The 18,367-nt window shown below is 38.2% G+C and overlaps 1 long non-coding RNA gene and 1 other non-coding gene across 2 annotated transcripts; one reads left to right on the forward strand and one right to left on the reverse strand.

Annotated features, from left to right (window-relative positions):
* Positions 1–2,412: 2,412 nt before the first annotated feature.
* Positions 2,413–4,946, reverse strand: LOC126822934 (uncharacterized). Its single transcript, XR_007681071.2, has 4 exons — positions 4,756–4,946; positions 4,331–4,465; positions 3,808–3,912; positions 2,413–2,585 (listed from the first exon to the last, which is right to left on the reverse strand). It is a non-coding gene; the product is annotated as an uncharacterized LOC126822934 (long non-coding RNA).
* A 7,322-nt stretch (positions 4,947–12,268) lies between these two features.
* LOC126822299 (uncharacterized) lies at positions 12,269–16,111 on the forward strand. Its single transcript, XR_008789423.1, has 3 exons — positions 12,269–12,481; positions 14,071–14,107; positions 15,385–16,111. It is a non-coding gene; the product is annotated as an uncharacterized LOC126822299 (transcript).
* The last annotated feature ends 2,256 nt before the right edge of the window (positions 16,112–18,367 follow it).

The raw sequence follows: 18,367 nt of genomic DNA on the forward strand, positions 1-18,367 counted from the left end.
GAGTAAAGTCAACAAAGTTTACATCAGGCTTATGTTATTACCATTAACATCTATTTAAATATAATATATTTTAAATGTCTAATAAAATATAGCAAAGGATAGATAAGCATAATAATGTAAAAAATTATTGATAAGCTAAACTATTAGATAGATCAAAGACAATTATCTTTAAAAGTGTCAATACTGTTATTGATTTATATAAACCAACCGCGCCCAGTCTTTGAATGGATAATAAGATGTTACATATATTTTGTTCTTTAAATTAGTAATATTATATTCTCTCAAAACAGAAACGCATAGGTGATATGGAAAGAAGAACATGATTTGATCTGACAAAATGTCTTTTTTTTTTACAATGATGATGAATGAGCATGTTTCGTAATGTTTCTGCAAAAGGATAACATGCCCAAATCTCTCCTAAACAGAACAGTAGAACGTTAATGTTGATGAATGGACATGTTTCGTAATGTTTCTGCAATAGGATAACATGCCCAAATCTCTCCTAAACAGAACAGTAGAACGTTAAACCCCGTTTCATTTCTCCCCTTAACAAATTTAACGCACGTTGTGGCACGTTATGCGACAAATGCGGAGAGAGAAAGAGAGAGAGAGAGAGAGATATCCTCGCCGAAAGGTCGCTTAGTATTAAACTCAGTAACTGTGTATCCATAAAATTGTACCCTGTGTTAATATAGACCAACAGTATATAAATATTAATTGGCTGTAAAAAAACAAAACAAATAAAATTCTTCAAATCCTGCACTTGTCTTCATGCTTAACATGTAAAGCGACTAGACATTTTTCGCCTCAATAATAGAAATAAGATGAAACAGAATTAAAATTTACACTGAACATAAAAAGAAGTTGGATTATACGATTATGGATTATAATTTATAAATTACATGAATGAAAGTTAGAAATTACATGAGTAGAAGTAAGAAATTAGACGATAGCATGTTAGAATATTGAATCTAATATACCGCCATACGGATATGCACCAATATTATCGGAAGGGAAACAAACACGCTACAGTATGTAACTGTCTTATTCAAATGGGCATGTCCGGAGGGTATTTGTGACCGAGGGCAATTAACCATACAGTCCCACTGTATGACTAGCAGACGAAAGATTAAAGAGTTTCGCGGACAGGAACAGCACCTCCGCATAAAATAGACGCATGACCTGTAGAGTTTACACGCTTCTGGTGACAGGAACAATAAATCAGCTTAATAGCGTTACACGCCTTGATAAGGACACCCCCACCTCTTAAGACTAGCCAGTTAATTAATTCCAGCATCTTTGAAAAATAAGTTAAAGTCGATAAGTGTTCTACTAATAAGCAGACAACCCCAGCAGATGTAATTAAAATCTCAAAACCTCTAACTAATAGGCGTACTAGCCAGGGGCGGGGGCCGGGGGGGGGGGGGGGGCAGCTGACTTTCGGGCAAGCTGACTTTTCGGGCAGACGCGTAAAGTGAAAACAATTTTTTATTTCATCTACTTAGCAAAATAAAGTGTCCGAAATCTAATAAAACACTAATTTTATGGGCTTGAATAGCAGTAAAACGCGTTTGCGGCCGTCAAATATTCAAAACATTTCTTGGGGGGTCCATACAAGGTCAGCTGTCTGTAAACCTGAAATATTTTCGGGCATTTCTAGTTTTGGTGCCCTAATATTGTCATCGAGCCCTAATAAAAAACTAATTTTACTTTTCGTTTAATTGAGCCACTCTACTTTGTGCGACATTTTTCGGGCATCGATTATTATTTGTGAATGCAGCTGCAACAGTCTGATTGCATGGTTGGAATTCATAATTGGTTTTCGGTTACAAAACCATTTGATACTTTTGGAGTTGCTTACACGGGCTAGAATAACAGAAAACGCATTTGCGGTGATTAAATTTTCAAAATTTTCTCCGGAAAGTGTGGCCCCCACACCCCGCGACTATTAACTGGTTGTTTGGAATTCGGGTCAGCCAGGTAGGCTATATTGGACCAAATTGAAGTTGCTGTAATCACAGTCTGGAATAGCAGGAAAACGTGTTTGCGGCAGTTAAATTTTCAAAATTTTCTCCCAACGGTCCAGTTTTCGTGGACTGTAAACGATTGATTGGAATTCGAGTCAGCCACCTTAATTAGGCTCTATTAGACCACTTTTTGAAGTTGCTTTGTTCACGGGCTGAAATAGCAGGAAAACGTGTTTGCACCCGTCAAATATAACCAAATTTTCTTCCTCGAGGAAGACCGGTGCAGCTGTCGGGCATTTCGGGTCCCCCCCCCCTAATTGTCATCGAGCCTGCACGCCTGTCTGACTTGTACTTGTATAGGGCATTTCTACAAATTGTGAACGGAAGGACCAACATGCTGACGACACTATACTCCTATAAAACATGTATACAACACAGGAGATACTAAGCATTTAAAACAGTTTATCCAAATAATTTATATAATATAGTGTATACTATTTAGTAATTAACAGTAGGTAGCTCTTAAGACTAAATCAAAAGTGTGTACGGCATCGACACTGACTGTAGCGGGATCTAATCCAGACGGGATCTATAATATTCTAACAATAACCAGTAAATCTGTGAAGAAAAATAAAAATCAAGTTATATTTAAAGTAGCTAAGTCTGGAACTCAATATCATCCAAAATCTTCACCATTGAAAACACCAATTATTTGTCAGTTAAAATCGACATTGATGTTGTGATCTTACCGGGAAGAGATGGGCTTCTGATATCCAATATTTAAGACAAAATAAACATTTTACCATTGGTACACGAATCGTGTACCATAATGCGTTTCAGCGTCATTTGTAATAAGGGACTTGAAAAACGAGGCTAGGCATATTCCACATGTCAAGTCAAACGGTGACGCCATATTCTTATCTGGAGAGCATGTGCAATAAATACTATCGGTGTAGACTGGAATAACCAGGCATTGCCATTCAATTGAGACTTCTGGCGTATTTCGCCGAACATAAATGATTAGAAATTATAGTGAAAACAGAAAAGATTGAATGTAAATCAGTTTATATACATTCATATTACATTATTATATGCGTTGCGACTCATTTGTGTCAATTTCTAGGTTCCAAATATTAGCGATTTAGCCCCTTTAAAGTTAGCTCTAGTGTTCACTCTAATTTCTAAAACTATTTCTTAAATTATTAGAAAATATACAGGAACATCCACATAAACTTTATCGGTCAACACTAGGATCGAAAACGGTTACAGGGTTAGATGAAATAGTACATATAATTGTAAATTGGGCTAAAAGCGCCAATTATGCCCGAACCAGTTTGTATTACATCATTCGATGTAAATAACGAACGTGTTATCGACGCCATATGATGCAACGTCACAACAGACCGATTAGGGCGTAAATTTAAAGGTAAAAAAACTTTTGATGGTGATCCTTACATCCAAAGATCTATGCCCGGATTAAACTGTTCCCAGACCTGTTGGGGCTCCATCACATTCCGCATTTACGACTGTAAAACGTCCCTTACTGATGAATGACAAAAATCATGGAGGTGATTGTAAGAAAGGTATCTTTTTTCTCGGGTGGCGTGGCGTGATTTAGCCTGACCAGGAGCGACCTTTCCAACGCCCAATAGTTCGGAACTCTTCAGATCTAGCCAGCACTCCGGAATTTTACGCGACTAGAATTTTCTTGTGGGGGGGGGGGGGGGCGATTTGGAGGACCCTGATGTCTCTCTATCGATCCGGTACCGCAAATATCCCCCGGGTCCTCGGTTAATAAGGATGGGTTGTGTTGCGAAAGCACTATATCATCTAGACTTACCCCAAAATTACTCTATAGTTTAAAAACACCATCGTTGTTTACACCACGGCGTTCTACATCTGGCACAGAACATGCCCCCAGCAATCGCCCCCATAAACCCATGAGCTAAAAAACATCGTATATAAACATGTTTAATTCCTGCTCCACCATGGTTGAACTCAAAACGCAGCACGACGTTTTACCTGGTTGCGTATGCAAAGCAAATATATAGTCTATAAGGGTTGATCACATGACTATCATATTTCAATTCATAATGCGTAACTTCCTGTCAACAGAGGCCGAGTGGCATTTGAAGGTCAACTTAAAGGACAATGGTTGTGTCCACCAATGTAAGATATGTGGCAGAACTGGTTAAACACATTTCAAATAAAATACTAATACAGACATATTTGATATATACGTTTAACCCGAAACGAAGATTCAAAGAATCGGAATGTGACGCAAACAAGGACAATAAGTTATAAATGCGGACGTTTTCTGTCCGGACGAATTTGGTTTTTTAAAATGTGTAAGTAATACGAACGAACTGGAGGATGGAGGTTTACATCATTGGTTAGGTCGAAATCTGGCCAAGTGTTGGTAAAGTGCAGAATATTGGGAAACACCATGTTATTCATTAGAAGAAATAAAAGACAAACTGATTTATACATCATACTGCCTGAAAAATAAAAAGAGAGCACGCCACCGATAAATTAATACCGTATTCAGTCGGTTAAAATGTTCAGACTGCCATGTAGGCATTTCTTACCATCACTGAGGGGTCCTTAGCAGTGGGAGGAAAGCGGACAGCCCGAAGAAAACCCGCGATGTTTTGCATGCGATCCTACCCCTTTTTCACGTACAAGCTTGGAATCGAAACGACTTGACTCAGTGACATACTTTATGATCTAAAACCCAATTGTTAAACCACCCAATATCATTGACATCAGTGATCCATCGTTGACTTACCTTGTATCTAATGTTGAAGCTGCTGTAAATAAATTATCTCCGGGTAGTGTCTGGTTCTGGCTCTCAATATATTCTAAATTAAATGTTGAACGATTTCTCTTGGCTTGCAAAAGGTCGATAAATGATGGAGAATTGTGGTAAATTCCCAATCCAACCTAATATATACGTGGGTTATAAAAGAGCAACGGATGTTATATCGTCGAGATGCAGTTTGAATGTTAAAGAGAGAAGTCGGATTGTACTTCATTAATCTCAGGCGTATTAAGATGTTGGCGTGAAATCAAAAGAAACTAATGAAGACTTTAAAATGGCCAAAACGAGCGTCAGAGTAGGTTGATTTGCATAATTATTGACCAAATATTGTTTTATTAAGACTGTTATTAATTTTTAGACTGTACCGAATTAAATTGAAATTTTAATCTAGCTGATGTTACTTTAATATGCCTCAGGAAATAAACGATGAGGAAATATTTGTAACATTGGATGACTGTAGTCTCTATAGCAATGTCTCACATAATTTGTGCCTGGAGGCAGTCAGTTATTGGATAGATAGATTACATGTACTTCGAAATCCCCGTTTTTCTAAAACCTTTATTTTAAAAGCTATCGATATCATTCTGAGGAATACTACTTTCGAATTTGGAAAACGTAATTTTATACAAATTAAAGGCTGTGCTATGGGCTCAGTGTGTTCACCTGACCTTAGCAACCTCGTTATGGGATTCTTAGAACAATTTTATACAATAACTGAAAACAAATTTGGTATTAACTATAGAAACTACATGGAAGACAAATTTAAAAGATATTTAGACGACGTCTTCCTCATTTGGAAAACTAATCTTGGCCACATAGCAGATTTGCACCAAACGTTAAATGACCTAGATATTAATATTAAATTCACTATTGAAACTAGTTACACGGAAATCGCTTTTTTTTAGATGTTCTCGTTAAGAGATTTAATAATCGAATCGTTACAGATATTTACTCCAAAGAAACAGATACTAAAAATTATTTATCTTATAAGTCATGTCACCCCCGTCATGTTAAAAATTTTATACCCTTTTCTCTTGCCAGAAAACTATACACTATAATTTTAGACGAAGATCTCAGAATTCGACGACTTGATGAGTTGAGATCCAATTTATTATAAAAAGATTATCCACTTGAGGTTATTAATATAGATATTGAAAAAGCTAGGGATCTAACTACTGAAGTATTAAGAACGCCAAAAGAAAAGAATATTTCTACTTGTATTACCTTTATTTCGACATATAATCCTCGACATAATAATTATTTTCAACATATTTATGATACTAAGAATGTTCTCCTTTCTAATGATAATCTTAATAATCAATTTTATGGCATAGATTTAATTAATAGTAAACGTCAGCCCCCTAGCCTCAAAAAATTACTCACTAATGCTAAGTTTCAAGCTTCTAGAAATGGAACCTTTTTCTACTTCTAAGTGCCATAGCCCACTTTGTAAATGTTGCCAACATATGATTATTAATACTAAATTCACTTTTTCTAATACTAATTATACGTTTAGAATTAATCATAATATGAATTGTAGTACTAAAAATTTAATTTATGTTCTTGTTTGCAATAACTGTATGAAGAATTACATAGGGGAGTGCGGGACTCAGAGGCAACATAGTTTACAAATTAATCCTGTTTTGAAAGTCTCTAAATATTTAAATACTTGTGCTAAGAATTTAAATATTAAATTTAGTATTTTTTCTTTTTATAAATTCAATATTGACAATACTATCTAGAGACGGAATATGGAAGCTTACTTTATTGACCGGTTAAACCAGATTTAACTGCTTAATTTGCACCCTTCCCACCCTATTAATATTCTAATAATATTTAAATATAATCTTAATATATGTTTTTACACTTTTTACTTCAACACTACTTTAGGGGATTTTAAACCCTGTATACCTTTATTTCTCTATAATCGGTTTATTAGAGAATAAGATGGATATAATTAAATGTACAGCCTAATTACCTAATTGATCTATTCACATTTAATTAATCTCTTTACTTCTGTATGGTTCTATTGTCAAATTATACCAGGAAGATTATGTAAATTAATGAAAGGTTAAGTTTTATTATAGCCAGATAACATATATTGGACATACAAAAACCAAAGTCCAATATACATCCTGTTTCAATAGGAACTTTTGTTTAAGACAACAAAATGCCGGAATAATGGCTAAATATAGAGTGTAACAAATTCACCGTGGAAATATCTTTAAGTGTTCAACTTCCAGAATAATGGCTGAATAAAGAGTTTATCCACTTCACCGCAGATATTTAACATCCTGTAACAGTGATTCTATATCGGGTGGTATGCGATTAGCTTAAAAATAATCTAGTGGGTCATATGATTGTACAATGTTGATGAATGAACATGTTTCTTAATGTTTCTGCAATGAGATAGCATGCCAAAATATGCCCTAAACAAATTTAACCCACATAGGGGGCACGTTATGAGTATATTGCAGGAAACAGGCGTTAAAAGGTCGGGATGAGAATTGGGTAGTGATGAATATTTAAAGCTGCGATGCCCGCAATAATGTCGCATTTAGATTTCGACGTATGTACGAGTTACAAGATGCCAAGACTATGACCGTCGAATTGGAACATTTCAAACAGTCGCATGGCACATGAACGCCCACCAGAGCACTATTCCGCGGCTTTGGGACACGCCCCTGGGACATGTACTAGCAATGAAATGAAATGGGGTTTAACGTCCTACTGTTCTACTCCTATACTGGGCTAATGAAGACGGGCATACGCCATACAGTGTGTTATGAGGGAAATTTTGCCCGGGCAGCGGCACTATCGCCTACTCTTATATCGAATTCCAACTCCCAAGGGAACTTTTACGTGCATTCTAATGTATACACGGGACCTCAGTTTTTCGTCTCATCCGAAGGGCTAGACAGCTGTCCTTGTCAGGCCCTCCGTTCTGCACCACTGACAAGGGGAAACCACGTCGGGAAATCAGGATGAACTTTCTCGGCCAATGCAGGGATCGAATATCCGACCTCCAGGCTAGCGAGCCAGCGTCTTAACCACCCAGTCACCTTGGCTCCCCATGTACTAGCAGTTTCAATCAGTACAATACCGGACCAACGTGGAAGACCTCGTCTAACACCTGTAACACAAGTGACGTAAACATCGACGTTTTCGTGATCACTGATGCACGAATGTACAGGGGGTAACAGTTGACACTTGCGGCGAGTATGGTTCAGCGACAAGTCACGTTTCCTGTTACAACGACGTGATGGAGGACAAAGTGTTATAGGCGTCGCGATAACCATTTGACCAATAGCTGCGTCGTGCAAGTTGACAGATTCCGTAGAGATAGTGTTATGGTGGGCTTAGCTATCTCCTACACCGGCGAAAGTGAACCTAACAGGTGGTTGCTTCCTGGTTGGAATTCTTCATCATCACATGCTTTCCATTTTGGATCGACAGAGAGAACTCTTTCAACAAGACAATGCCGCATACGGCACGTGTAACAACGGATTTCCTAACGACTGAGAAGATTAATTAGCTGTTATGACCACCAAGATCGCCACATCGCAACCCTATTGATTATCGTTAGGACGAACTGAAAAGACGTTCATGTCAATGTGATCCGGTTGCTCAGAAGCTTCTACAACTGTCACATGCACTGTAGGAAGAATGGGTTATGATGCCACGTGCCCGGATTCGATTCAGAGACCCATTCTGTTTGCGACATGTCATCGGTCCATAGCAAGAACATAATCCCCTTACCATGGCAAATTTAACTGTGATACAATCAAAAATAAGAGATTATACTATTTTGTATTAAAGGGATAATTCCATAAATATTTCAACTGTGACGGAGTATGTGGATGATAAACAGAGCATAACGAAAATTACCAAAATATATCTAACAGCCGTTATGACATTCATCATCCAAAGTATATTTATTGTTCCTTGAATGACATTTAGAAGTAGAGGTATAATATTCATAATAACACAACTTTATGGATTTATCAAGCTTGATAAAGATACCTGTAAGAGTATTGAAACGTTGCATGTAATAAACCAAGAAGTAGTAAATCCATAAAGTTGTGTTATTATGAATATTTATTGTTAATGTATATCTGTTTTCGTGAGTGGTATATAAACATATTTGTGGAAATGTTTCCAATTTTAAATTCCGGCAAAACCTCGCCATCTAGGACTTCAAGGGCAGAGGAATTGTCCGGGAAATCCATGCTGTAAAAATATAATCGCATCTTTGTTTAAGCGCATCGAGGAATTCGACTGTTGAATGGATGATAAAACAATGAAATTTCATGATTTTAAGTAAAAGGATGTTGAACAATTCAAAGATTAATACTTTAGATGTAAGAGGGTAAAGATCAATTCGAATAATACATTACAAGTTAGTGCAGAATAATAACGTTTACTGACAAGGAAATGAAATAAAATGGGGTAAAATCTTAATTTCTGTACCGACCGGGATAATACAGTGTGCAATGAGGGACATTTGAGCACTAACGTGTACATAGGACGTCGGGTTTTCTTCCCAATCCAACAAAATAGACACCGGGATATCGAACCACCCAGAGAAATAGTGTACATTGTATATAGCAGGATACATGTAAAATACACAGCTTATAACAGTTATGATAATATACAACATCAGTAATACTACTAATACAGTCTATTCACAGCCGCGCTAGTTCGATAATCTAATTCTAATATTTCACCATGGTCTCCATTATCGCTAAATGAAATGGGGCTTAACGTCCTACTTTTCTGGACCAACTGGGTTACTGAATATAACTAGAAATATTTTAATATAAAATCCATTACACTAAGCGTGTGTTCTGTGACGAGAGCCACACTCTTCTCATACTAAATCTGCATGATGTTTTTAGGACATAAGACTCACTCTCGCGCTCAACCAAGGACAAGTTTACTTGATTGGTCACTTGCAAACAATTCAGCCTTGATTCCAACAACACGTTCTAACATGGGAACTGGGGAGAGGGGCTGGAGAGTGGTGGGACTGCTAATAGGTGATCAATTTTCTAAGAATTAGCTCAATATAGGAGAGACTGTCAAAACCTACGATCATATTTGGAATATCAGACTATGGTGTCATTGAAGTAGCTAATTTATAGAGCGGAGGGCAGCTGATTAAGTCAAAATATTATCCCTAATTCAGAGAGACCCCATTTCCCGCACATGCCAGAAGCAACTCCTATATTATATCTATTTCGACCCAGATATACCAAGCAGATATTGTATTAAAATATTGTATTACAACCTTTATTGTGTGCTACACTTTAACCTTAGAGATATTCGTTAATGGCTATTTGCTATTTTATGGGATACGAACTTTGAGATAAAATCGTTATTACCCTATCTGCTATTAAAAAAGGAAGATGGTGTTGGTATTCCGATATGTCGATGTACACAGAGGAACAGAAATATAATACAGATAGGATATCCGAATGGGTTATATTTACCTAATGGTCTTTTACAATCAATGCAGGTCGAATCATGCGGAGCAACGACGTAGCTAAATATTTTAAATATCGGAATAGAGTCCGTGGACTAAGTCTTGAAGAATAGAAGAATGGAAAGGAATAGTATGAGCAGTTTGCTAATTCTATATTTTATGGCTAATCTTATGCCATGCGCTGCAAGCAAAATACTTACAACACATTTTCGAATCGCCATTGATGGATGTGCAAATAATTCAGTAGCATCGACAGATTTCTACCTTTCAACGCACGTCAGGAGTCGAAGTTATTGCTTTGCAACGTGCTCTTTGGACGAGTCCTGCAAATCTGTACAATTTCAATACACACACAGGCTTTGTTTAATGTTTAACAGTATAAACCCGTGTCTAAACATTGGAGGAACACCACTGAAAGTATACTATAATGAGAAGCAACAGTTAAAAACAGGTGATGAAGATGCTGTGTTGTCGTCCACAAAAGCAGTAAGTAGATCATATGTTTATCTATTGTATTTATTTCATTCGAACAATTAAAGCGTTAATAATCAATTTATTGTCCTAAATCAGTTTTTAATCTCAGGCCCGGTACTCAAGTATTGTGGCCCCTGGACCCACGCCTATAAGGACCTATGATGGAAGCCCCCCCCCACCCCAATCAAGACTTGCTTCCGCCGGCCCTGAATCTAATTGATGAATATGCATAAGCATTTAGAAATTCTGACAATTTAAAGATAATTTCCCACAAAAGTATTTATCGGGTGGTTATTTCCAATAAAAATATAGCAATTTTGGTAGAAATTAGAAACATCCAATCTTACTAGAAGAATACTGGATTTCCTGAAAAATTCCCATGGAGCGCATACAGGACAAAAATGTAAGGGTTTTCCTAACTGGCAACCCAACGATTAGGGATGTCTGCTCGAGTGAAGAAAGGTTTAACGCGAAGATTGTCTGATTTCTCAAACTGTGTGATTTGGTGATCTATTTGGACTAAAAACATATTCAGACTAATTAATCTGTCAAAACTTTGCCTCAAATCCCTCTTAAAACTTTGTATTCGACTGGAGATACCGCAAGCTATAAATATACTGTTATTAGACGCCATTTCTGTCTCCTCAAATCATTAAGGGAGGGTCCATTTTTCAGAATGTAGTTTTTATTTCTTACTGTCCAGTTATTATACATATAGAGGCCAAAGTAAATTCTAAAATATTTTCTATCCACTATATTTTTCGCCGTTTAATTGCGATGTCTTTTGTTCGTTGACACTCCTCAATGTTCCCAAAAGCGCCTAACCATTTGATCAAGAAATAACAACCGCTCCCACAGTCAAGCTAGCACACAATAAGCTAGCAGACAACAGTTGGGTTGCCATTAGTGATATCCTGACATTTGTTCCCAGAGCTTATGGGTGTTTTTGGGCAATCCAGTATTTTCCTAGTAAGATTGGGTGTCTATACTATCCATATATACCAAATTTACTATACTTTTATTGAAAATAACCACCCGATATATATCTTTTTTTTTCTATATATATAAGAAACACAAACTATGGTACACATCATGCGCATTATTTTCTCTTTGTCAGGGGTGCAGTAAAATTGCCCAGTGATATTTCTGTTATATAAAATGTTCTTGGTATTCCGTTTCCTTTTAAAACAATGTGTAGGAGGATAAGCTGGACAACATAAGTTTAGAAAGAAGAAGGCACAAAGTTAGAAAAAACCCGAGATCACGTGTATATCATTGACGGCATATTAAAGATCCCTTGGTAGTCGTAACAGGCTGCATGGCGTGTATGCGCAGAAAAACAATTACGAAGTCAAACCGCATTGTATTCCATGTTTATCTTTATTTTCGGAATAGGCGCAAATTACAGACGAATCAACCACCACAAAACTCACAACGGTACCAGATGATGCTACCACGACAGCTACCACGACTGGCATGTCACCAACAGTACCAGATGAAGCGACCACCAAAACTGAGATGTTTACAACGGTAGAAGAGGAAACGACCACAACACGAACTACAACTGAGATGTCTGCAACGGTATCAGATGAAGCGACCACCACAGGTACGACGGCTGAGATGTCAACAACGGTACCAGATGAAGCGACCACCACGGCAACCGAGACTCGGATGTCAGCAATAGTACCAGATGAAGCGACAGCCACGGCAACTATGCTTACGATGTCTAAAACGGTACGTCATGAAATAAAAATAAATAGTTAAATTTTCAATGAAACAATTCGATGCCAAGTTCTAAGAAATTTAAAATTCATGCAGCTAAATCGACACTACGTTTATGCGGTTTAAGTGAATCGGATTGTTATAAACCCGAACACACCCTAGAGCAACAGTAACGTCATCACTGACTGAAGTGACCTGGTTTCGATTCACAATTTGTACGTGGCAAGATGTAGGGTCGTTTGTCGCAAGGAGTAGGATCGCTTGTCCAACCTCGTGTTGTTTGTTCAGGTCTTACGGTTTCCTTCCCCTGCTAAAGACTACTACGCACAAGCAATTATTTAAATATAATTGGACCATAAGTTAATCCGAAATGACCTTAAATGTTTCGATTAGACATTGAACCTCTCTCTCTCTCTGCAAGCGACACCAGGTGGGGGTTGGATGGCCGAATTTTTAGCACCTGCGCGCTGTATAATACGGCCTGTCATTGAGTCAACTGGCGGGGTTTCGATTTCCCGGTTGTACGTGACAAGGAGTAGGGTCGCCTGTCCAACCTCGTGGGTTTTCTCCGGGTCCTCCGGTTTCCTCCCACTTCCAAAGACCCCTACGCGCAAGCGAATTATTGAAATAAAATTGAACCATGTGTTAGTCCCGAAATAACTTAGTTTGTGTCAAAGTGTTGTGTCGAGGGAGCCACGTTGGCTAAGTGGTTAAGAGGCTGGATCGCTAGCCTAAAGGTCGGGTGTTCGATCCCTGCATTGGCCGAGAAAGTTCATCTGGATTTTCCGACGTGGCTTCCCCTTGTCAGTGGTGCAGAACGGAGGGCCTGACAAGGACAGTTGTCTAGTCCTTCGGATGAGACGAAAAACCGAGGTCCCGTGTATACATTGGAATGCACGTAAAAGATCCCTTGGCAGTTGGAATTCGATATAAGAGTAGGCGATAGTGCCGCTGCCCGGGCAAAATTTCCCTCATAGCACACTGTATGGCGTATGCCCGTCTTCATTAGCCCAATATAGGAGCAGAACAGTAGGACATTAAACCCCATTTCATTTCATTTCATTTAGTTTGTGTCGAGTGGACGTTAATCTCCATCTCTCTCTCTCTCGACACCTTAGTCCCGAAATGACCTAGTTTGTGTCGAGTGGACGTTAAACCCCATTTCTCTCTTCCTCTCTCGACATCAGGTGTTCCATAAAGAGTAGGCATGTCTTGCCCTCAGTTTTAGTATATGGAAAGAAAAAGAAGAAAAATATAAATAATACTTAGTGTACAAAAGTCTTGTAATGAAGTTATCACTGTTATGTGTACTACACTCGTCATATCAGAAGGGAGTAAGCCGACACTGCTGTGTGTACTACACCCTTCATACCAATAAGCAGTAATTCTACACTACTGCCCTGTACGACATCCATCGTATCATAGAGCAGGCACTCAACACTGATGCGTTTACGACACTCGTCATGTCAGAAATATAGAAATGCAATTAAAAATCTTATAATATTTCGTTCCTACTACTGATACCCTACCCCAAAGCGTTAGTCCCGAAATGGCCTTATTTATTACATTAAAACTATGTATAATTAAAATTCTGATTTCAGACGACGAGTACCAACACGGCAGCTGGTCAAATTTCAGGTAGGTCATGAAGAGCTATGTGTGACAGTAGTAGCATTGTCGAGTCCATTCCTGGTGTGGAGTTTTAAGGTGCGGATTGATGCGATGCAAATGCAATCAAATTCTTAGTGGAGGTCTATATTTTTCGAGTTTCATAACTACAATCTCTGCGTTTGAATTCTAAAACGCTTATGTCTCTGTGATATCTTGGTAGCTGTGTGTCGATTATTTTGCATACAATATATTTTGACGCCCCCATCCCCCTATAAAATTGTGTTTTTCCAACCTGTAAGGACCCAACTTTAAATCAAGGACGCAGAATTCATCCATTTGTCACACGTTTGATAATACATCCGCTATGACTTTACTGGAACAATGGATAAAGGAAATAAAATAAAATGAGGTCTGCTCTGGGCTAATGAAGACGCGCTTACGACATGCAGTGTGCTATGCCCCACTGTTATCTCAATCTGATTCGTTTTTATGTTGCTTTCGATAGTCAGGGCTGAAACGAGCGTATTTTGATCCTATAGCGTTAGTTATTCGATTAACTAAGTGGGCATTCGGAGATATTACTTTTGCCTTGATTTGTTTTCTATCTTGACGAAAGTTTACCCACAAAGTGCTACACCACAGGAACTTGACTTAACATCTGATTGGCTAATCCCTCACATCAACCAGAACACGAGTTATTTAGCAACTGTTTCAAATCTTAGTATAGTGAAGAGAAGTAAATCGAAATTATGAACTATTAAAAACGAAACGAAATTGGACCAGATTGACTCTTTTATCGAACTACAACTGTCAGGGTTCTTATACGTGCACGCCAATGTTTATACGCGACCTCGGGTTTGCGTCACATCCGAACGACTATACGTTGTCCGCCTGTCCTGCACCACTGACAAGGGGGGTGGGGCATACCGAAAAATCTCGATTCCCCGATCGACGTGACAAGGAGTAGGATCGCCTGTCCAAACTAGTGGGTTTTCTCCGGGTCCTCCGGTTTCCTCCCCAGTGCACTGCTAAAGACCCCTATGCGCAAGCGAATTATTGAAATGAAATTGAACCATGTGTTAGTCCCGAAATGACCTAGTTTGTGTCGAGTGAACCTTAAACCCCATTTCTCCCTCTCTCTCGCTAACGTCTTACTCAGCTCACAATGGATAATGTAATGTTGTTGTTGTTTATTACAATTTTAACGACCATTATACATGATATTATGGACAGGTTGATTTAATTAGAATTATTTACACATGAAGAATGCAGGGATAAAAGTAAATTTTGACATTTTTTTACAGGCTGTCATATAAATTTCGACATGGCTAACGCATTTCGAGGTCAATATGGTGGCATCAGAGAAATTCAACCAGATATTTCAAACCCGTCTTTCCAAGTCAAGTGTACACCAATAGTAGGGTTAATACCCATGGGGACACTAGCCACCGTCATACAGCAGAACTTGGAGCAAGATCAGGAGTTTTTTGACAGAGATGTTCAAGAGTTCAAGGACGGATTCGGTGATGTAGCGGGCGATCATTTCATTGGCTTAGATAAGATACATATGTTGACGTCATCATCAGCTTACGACATGATAATGGCTATGGTGAACATACATGGTTCAGATTTAGATCTCGAAGAATACATATACATGAGATATTTCAACTTTCAAATAAGCGATTTTTCAAAAAAGTACAAAATGTCCTATTCGTCATCAAAGGCAATTAAGGCATTGTTTTACGATTATTACGATCAGTTAGAATACCTGAACGGTACCAGTTTTTCTACCAAAGATGAGGATAATGACGGAATAAATTCTATTAACTGTGCTGAAGTAAATAGTCACGGGTTTTGGTATAATTCCGCTTGCAATGGTTGTGATCTAACAGCCTCGCATTGTTACCTGGATGACCTAGTCATTGTTGCAATGGCGTTAATACCGCACACCACAAAGTAATATTCCTTTAATATCGCACACCACAAAGTAATAAACATCGATTTCAAGGATAACCAACCGCTTCTTCAATAATAAAGCAATAATATTCTCAATACAAGCGTTTTTGTTATAATTTCTAGACTAAAAATAGTCTTTAAAATGACTAAAACTCTTTGATTTTGTCCAAAGTATGATTTTCGATTTCCAGAATGACAATCTCCCGCTGTTGAAAATTTTACGTTTAAAGAGACAGCCAGTTTGCAGACTGTTTATATCATTCTGCACAGATAGAACAATGTACTCTGCTTCGAGAGTAGATCTCTGTCCTAAATTAGTATACTGTTTTGTAATGCAGTCCTACTCCGGTTCACATCTGTTGTACAAAAAAAGACTAATTCATCCTTTTCTAATTTGATTGAAATTCTGGAAATATACTTAGTGTTAACGACTAAAATCGTCGATTTAATACTTAGAATGTCGTTCAAGTAGCTTAGTGTCTGTTCGCAAGCGGAGCTAATTGTAGACAGAGAGAGAGGCTTACTCTTCCGGACACCTGTTACCACTGTTCATCATGCATATTGTACATAGTGATTACACTTTTTTGCCGATACCGTTTTTAGGATTTCGAATTTTGTCTAATAGTATGCGGTTTGTGTATCACAAAAAATAAGCGGAAACATCACTGCCCGGGCAAAATTCCCCTCAGATTACAGTTCGTGTTGACAAGCTTCATTGGACCAAAATTGTTTATACCACACAGAGGCAGATCCCCATTAAATTTCACCATCTAGATGACGAAATATAGTTCTAATTTGTATAGCACCTCTCTTTTTCTCCCTTTTTACACCTTTTGCATTTTCGTTGTATTTTGTTTTAAGTCTAGAATCGGAGAACAGGTGTTGAATTAAAATTTTCTGCCAGGTTTGCGAAAGGACAACGGAGTTAAGCATGGTTTGTTACGGTGATATGTATGGCGGGTAGTTTTTAGTATGCTGCTTCAAGTTTGTCCGTGGCCAACCTCATACAAAATTTCGAGCAAAAGACATGTCCATTTGTGGCCCATCTGAAGTGAAAAGCGTTCAGCCTAACGAAAATATGCGGGAAAGTCGAAGCGGGGAATAGAGGCCATTATGGAGAAATTAATGGGGGTCCGCCGCCTTTACATACCCACTTGTGAGCTAAGGAATTTGGAGGTGATTTGCATGTAAATTATAATCAACTTCACCTCATAATGTACTATTATCTATGCCAAGAATATCCTAAGATATATTAATTATTAAGATTCGCCCACACCATATCCTTATTCCTCCGTTCAAGCGATACACTGGAATCACCTCCTCAAAATCGTTGAAGCTAGTAGTCAACAGCCATGCAGAAGTTCTAACCCTTTATTCACCACGGATCCACGGGTTGACTGAAAATGAGAATGTATTTGATAATAGATATTACACGGATACTGGTAATTAGAAAGTAATGGTAATGATTACGTTTAGGAAGTAGTGGCAATGATTACGTTTAGAAAGTAATGGCAATGATTACATGGATACTGGTAATTGAAATGAAATGAAATGAAACGGGGATTAACGTCCTAGTGTTCTGCTCCGACAGGGATAGTGAAAACGGCCATACGCCATACAGTGTGCTATGAGGGAAATTTTGCCCGGGCAGCGGCACTATGGGCTACTCTTATATTGAATTCCAACTGCCAAGTGATCTTGTAGGAGCACTCCAATGTATACACGGGAACCCGTTTTACCATCCATCCGAATGACTAGACAGCCGTCCTTGACAGGCCCTCCGCCCTGCACCACTGACAAGGAGAAACCATGCCAGAAAATTCCGATGAACTTCCTCGGTCAATAAATGCTGGTAATTAATCGTATTTCTGAAATGAAAAAGTAATCGTAATGATTATATTTAGACAGTAATGACAAGAAGTCAGAAAATGGAACGCTGTAGAAGCAGATGTACGACTCTTACAAACTGTCAAAATAGTCATTTTGGAAGCAGACGTCAAGGTCAAGGCAGCTTTTTGTAATTACAAATGAAATGAAAATGAAATGAAAATGAAATGAAATGGGGTTTACCGTATTACTGTTCTGCTCCTAAACTGCATCACTGACAAGGGGAAACCACGCCGGAAAACCTGGATGAACTTTCTCGGCCAATGCAGGGTTCGAACACCCGACCTCCAGGCTAGCGAGCCAGCGTCTTACCCACTTAGCCAGGTGATCCCCTTTTGTAATTACAAGAGATAATTCTTATTATTTTTTGTAATTACAAGAGATAATAAGAAACTAGCCAAACCCAGTACTAATAACGTGATGGTGTTTGGAAAACAATACAAT

This window comes from Patella vulgata, chromosome 1, assembly GCF_932274485.2.
Source record: "Patella vulgata chromosome 1, xgPatVulg1.2, whole genome shotgun sequence".
NCBI lineage: Eukaryota > Metazoa > Mollusca > Gastropoda > Patellidae > Patella > Patella vulgata.